Source organism: Marmota marmota, unplaced genomic scaffold (assembly GCF_001458135.2).
Source record: "Marmota marmota marmota unplaced genomic scaffold, marMar, whole genome shotgun sequence".
NCBI lineage: Eukaryota > Metazoa > Chordata > Mammalia > Rodentia > Sciuridae > Marmota > Marmota marmota.
This window is the reverse complement of record NW_025999891.1, coordinates 3,132,500-3,138,859: the sequence shown is the minus strand read 5'-3', so window position 1 is coordinate 3,138,859 and position 6,360 is coordinate 3,132,500.

Genomic DNA, 6,360 nt, shown 5'->3' with positions numbered 1-6,360 from the left:
TTTATCAAACTGGACACAACCTCAACATCCACTCAGTAGTAAATTAAATATATATACGTTCACCACACCACATGCACAGTCTCCAACACTGCAATGATCTCATTAGAGCCACATATGACAGACAACTTGGATGTGTCCCATAGCCTTGTGACAAAAAGCAATTCACATAGTTTGTATGGGGGGAAAAGGTTCAATTATATTCTATAGAAATGCATGGTTAGGTAGTAAAACTAAAGAAAAACAAGGAAATGATGATTACAAAAGTCAAGATAGCATTCATTTATGGAAGGGATACCCACTGAGCTTCTGGATATTGTCAGTATTTTGTTTCCTGCTGTGGATGGTGGAGACTCAGTTGCTCGCTTTCTCGACTGTAAGTATGTTTATATATTTTGCATGTATAATGTCTCCCAGTAAACATTTTGGTAATCTTAAATTTTTAAATATATGGGTTGGAGGAACTGGTTAATCTTAGTCATTTCTAATGGCTTATGCACTTACTATAATACATTTGATAATGTATTATTTGGACCAGTTTGAATAAGAGATTTATTAAATTTGTTGCTAGATATATGTTATTTTGAACATTGGAGGCCCAAGATAATGTACTTAAGAAATTTAATGAATTGGTAAACAGCTGTTCCTCTGAGTCAGTTTTAAAAATAAGATATGAAGGACTTAAAATACCTTAATTTTTCTCCCCATGCCCTTGTTTACCCTTACTCCAGGCACACCAAATACATAGTACTAACTCCTGCTAACTGTGATTTCTTACTTTGTTATGGGTTTGGATATGAGATGTTTCCCAAAAACTCATGTGTGACACAATGCAAGATTTTCAGAGGTGAAATGATCAGATTATGAGAGCCTTAACCTAATCGTAGGATTAATCTAGAGATATACATTAATTTGGTGACTGCTATAGGCAGGTAGAGTGTGACTGGAAGAAGATCACTGAGGTCATTCCTGTGGGGTTTTTATCTTGTCCCTGGTGAGCAGACCTCACCCACCCCACTCCAAGGCCTCTTTTAATACCCATCTTGGTTTCAGCAACATGTCCATGTTTCCTTTGCATTCTGTGCTTAATGCTATCACCGCATTATAGTATGATGATAGTGTGTCAGTTGTTCAAGGGCAAAGATCCAATTTTGTGTGCCCAGCACTTACTATAACACTGGCATGAGGGAAAATTTAGAAAAGTTTTCTTCGTTATTTTAGCATGATTTATTTTAATATTCCTCAAGTGTTTCTTAAAATCAGAATTTTAAAACTGGAAGGAGGGCTGAGGTTGTGACTTAGTAGTACAGTGCTTGCCTAGTATGTGTGAGGCAGTGGGTTCAATCCTCAGCACCACACAAAAATAAAGGTATTTTTTAAAAAACTGGAATGACCTTACAGATTACCTAATGTAGACTCTGTGCTCTGGTTTGAATATGGTTTGTTCCCTCCAAAACTCATGTTGAGGCTGGGCACAGTGGCACATGCCTTTAATCCCAGGAGCTCAGGAGGATTGCAAATTCAAAGCCAACCTCAGCAACTTAGTTAGGGCCTCAACAACTTTGCAAGACCCTATCTGTAAACAAAATACAAAAAAGGGCTGGGGGGTAGAGGACTGTGGTCATGGCTCAGGGGTAGAGCACTTGTCTCACATGTGGATGCTGATCCATAGTGGGGCAGGGAAATAGGGAAGAATGAAGGAACTTTGGTTTGTGTACAAGGGAGTGAGGGGAGGGATGAGATTGCAGGGATGGGAAGGACGGTAGAAATAGACAGACAGTATTTCTCTATACACATGTACGATTACACTACTGGAGTGACTCTGAACCATGTAGAGCCAGAGGAATGAGAAGCTGTGCTCCACTTTTGTACAATATGTCAAAATGCATTCTATAAAATAAATTAATTAATTAAAAAGAAAGAAGTCCCTCTCATCCTGCCATTCCAGCTCCACTTAAAATTTGAGTATTTATCCTGATCTTTCGTTTCCTCCTCAGCATATCTTTTTATACACAAAGCTTTACTCACTTTTATTTCATATTAAAGTACAAGCACCTTTCCATTTCATCTGCATGGGTTCGATTCCTGTAATTATGAATGACCGTGTAATTTTTTTATCCAATTGATGAACCGTGATGTATTAATCATTCCTTTATTGTGAGACATTTCGTGTTTCCCAATTTGTTTTAGGCATTTAATTTTTTCCATATTTTGGATTAATTTTCCTCAGGATAAATTCCCAGAAATCTAATTACTGGATCAAAGGCTACAAATATTTTTATGGCTCATGATATTGTAATGCCAAATGTTTTCCAAAAAGAAGGTACTAATTAATAAAATTCATCAACAACAACAAAAAATGAGAATATCATTTTAGAACATCCTCACTAACAATTAGGCTTAATAAAAATAAATTTTTAGACTTTCTCTGCTAATTTTAATTTAGAAAAATTTAAATTTTTATTTTTAAATGTCTTTGATTTTTTCAGCTCAGTCAAATATTTGCCATGTTTATCTGCTAGTTTTGACTTCTTTTTTTATGACTTGTCTTTTTATGGCCTTGGAATTAAAATGTTTATTTTATCAATTTGTACAAGCATTTTTACTTAATAAAGATATCAGGACTTTGACCACTATAACAACAAACAAATAAACAAATAAAGTTAACATCACCAGTATGAGGACGAATCAAAATACTGCTCCAGCTGATAGGATGTAATGAAATAACACAGGACAATTTCCATGATATCCCTGCCAAAGGTACACAGCCTGAATCTAATCTTGATGAATCAATCATCAAGCAAATTGAGGGACATTTTGCAGTGTAACTGGCCTGTAATCTTTAAAATCATCAAGATGATGAAAGTCAAGGAAAGACTGGGAAATTGTTCTAGACTGGAGGAAACAAAAGATATGAAACTCAGACATGATTCTGGATTGGGTCTTTTTCCTACAGGACATGATTTAACGAGGTCAGAACATGAGACGGCAATCAGGTAAGAATGTTACTTTTCCTGATTTGATAGTTGTATTGTGGTTATGCAGGAAAATGTCCTTATTTGTAAGAAACATCTGATTTTTAAATTTTAGGATTTGTGTTGTAAGATATATTTCATTTATTCAAGTCTATTAATTTAGGATTCAACATTATTATATCATTATTATATCATTTCAGTATTCTATCATTCACTATCATTTCTATTAATTTAGGACTCAACATTATTCTGTCTTCTCACTTAATGAATTTTAAAATTTATAACAAATCATATAATAGGGCTAGGGCTGTAGCTCTGTAGAGCACTTGCCTCACATGTGTGAGGAACTGGGTTCAATCCTCAGCACCAACTAAAAATAAATACATAAAAAGATATTGTGTTCATTTACAACTAAAATTTTTTTTAAATGAAATAAATCATGTAATAGAGGCCCTTTATGTAGCTCTGTGATAGAGTGCTTGCCCAGCATGTGCAAGGCCCTGGATTCAATTCCTAGCACCATAGAAACAAAAAACATGTAATAGAAAAGCTAGGCATGCTCAGAAGGCTGAGGCAGGAGGATCACAAGTTCAAAGCTAGCCTCAGCAATTTAGAGAGACCCTAAGCAATTTAACAACAACTTGTCTCAAATAAATAAATAAAAGGACTCAGGATGTAGTCAGTGATACAGCACCCTTAGGTTAGATCCTCATTATAAACAACAACAACAAAAAAACATGTAATAGAGAGAAAATGAATGTTGGTAATAATTTTGAGATCCTTAGAGTTGTTTCTTTCTTCTTCTTCTTCTTCTTTTTTTTTTTTTTGTATGGGGGATAGAATTTAGGGGCACTTAACCACTGAGCCACATCCCCAGCCCTATTTTATATTATATTTAGAGACAGGGTCTCACTGAGTTGCTTAGTGCCTCACTTTTGCTGAGACTGGCTTTGAACTTGGGATTCTCCTGCTTCAGCCTCCCAAGTTTCTGGGATTACAGGCATGCGCCACCATGCCCAGCTAGGGTTATTTCTTAAAGATGTATTCCAAAACTGGAGCTGAGACCTCAAAGAGAATTCTATAATTAAATATTACATTTAACATTGGTATCAGATTTGTGGCTTATCAATTATATGTGAGAATGTCATTTTAGTCTGATAGTTAGCCTCATTCTGGGCCCCATTTTATTATCCCATTCATATAATCCACCTTTTTCTTTTATTTTGGGAATCCCTACCATGCTCTTTAAGCATCTTTATACAAGTCACTGTAAACCAGTTAATCTGACTCTAGTACAAGGATTAGATTTACTGTGGTGATGTTACCTGGGGAATCTTTTTAAACTAACTATAGTGTGTACATACACACAGAATGATATGTCAGCATCAGTTTCTTCCTCTGTTCCTATTCCTCCTCTCCATCATGCTCTAAAATGAGACAGAACAGTAGCATACGCCTATAATCTCAGCAGCTCAGGAACCCAAGGCAGGAGGATTGTGAGCTCAAAGCCAGCCTCAGAAATTTAGCAAGACCCTAAGCAACTTAGCAAGACCCTGTCTCAAAATAAAATATAAAAAAGAGCTGAGGATGTGGCTCAGTGGTTAAGCACCCCGAGTTCAATCCTTCATACCAATAAATAAATAAATAAAATTAAAAACATTCTTGTATTTTAGAATTTCCAGGTTTCTATGGATATTGGTTTCTCCCCAACCCCACCTCACCCTGTGCTAGGATCAGATCCAGCACCTCACACTTGTTAGGCAAATTCTTCACCATTTAGCCATATTAATGGCCCCAGTGAATGCTTTTTTTTTTTTTTTTTTTTGAGTACTGGAGATTGAACCAGGAGTGCTTTACCACTGAGCTATAAGCTATATCCTCAGCATTTTTAATTTTAATTTTATTAATTTTATTATGGGGGTAGCTGATTGAATTTAACCAATGAGCCGCAACCCCAGCTCTTTTTATTTTGAGACAGGGTCTCCCTGAGTTGCTGAGGGCCTTGCTAAGTTGCTGAGGCTGACTTTGAACTTGCAATCTTCTTGCCTCAGGTTCCACCATTTCATCCAGCTTTAATTTTTATTTTGAAACAGAGACTCACTAAACTGCTAAGGCTGGCCTCGAACTTTTGATCTTTGTGCTTCAGGCTCCTGACTTGCTGAAATTACAAGTTTGTGCCACCATACCCATCTAGATTCTTGTGTGTGTGTGTGTTTGTGTGTGTGTTTGTGTGTGTGTGTGTGTGTGTATGTGGTGCTGGGGATTGAATCCAGGGCCTGTGCATGCAAGGCACTCTACCAACTGAGCTATATCCCCAGCCCTTGGGTGCTGACTTTTAAGATAGATGTACAGACAACTTTGGCCTGGAATTAAAAAAAAAAATAATAGGCATAAGTCCTGTTCTGGAACTGTTTTAGTCAGCTTTTTCACTGCTATTATTAAAGGACCCAATCAACACAATTGTAGAGGAGAAAAGGTTTATGTAGGGGCTCATGGTTTCAGAGGTCTTAATTCATAGAAAGCCTGCTCCATTCCTCTAGGCTCAGGCTCCAGGTAAGGCAGAACATCATGGGGAAAGAGTATGGCAGACAGAAGCAGCTCACGTGGTGGTCAGGAAGCAGAGAGAGAGACACTTCACTCACCAGATACAAATTTTTCTCCAAAGTATACACCCAATGCCCCATCTTTCCAGCCACACTCCACCTACATTCAGTTACCATTAGGTAGGTGATTAAATCACTGATTGGGTTAAGGCTCTCATAACCCAATCATTTCTCCTCTAAACCTTTTTGCATTGTCTCACACATGAGCTTTTGGGGGATACTTCACATTCAAACCATAACATGAACTTTTCAGCTATGTGAACGTGGATAATCAACCAACCTCTCTGAGTCTCAGTCTCTTCATCTGCAAACCTGAGAGTATAACATCCATGACCTAGATTTCTGGTTAGCAAAGAAATGACACATTCTAAAATACATTATAAACTATAGATTGTTATAATTGCAAAGACCTGTAATAATTTCTTTACTTGCTTATTGTTTTACTGAAATTTAATATTTCTAATTTGAGGTGATTTTGATGCTAAGTATTTGCAAATGACTGTAGTGCTGTTTTGAGGAAGGTCTAAATATCTGGACAATATACAATAAGTTTTTAGCTGAGCATAGTGGTGCACTCCTGAGACTCAGGAGGCTAGGGCAGGAGGATCGCAAATTCAAAGCTAGCAATTTAGTGAGACCCTAAGCAATTTAGCGAGACCCTATCTCAAAATAAAAAATAGAAAGGGCTGGGGATGTGGCTCAGTGGTTAAACACCCCTGGGTTCAATTTCTGGTTCAGAAAAAAAAGAAAGGAAGGAAGGAAGGAAGGAAGGAAGGAAGGAAGGA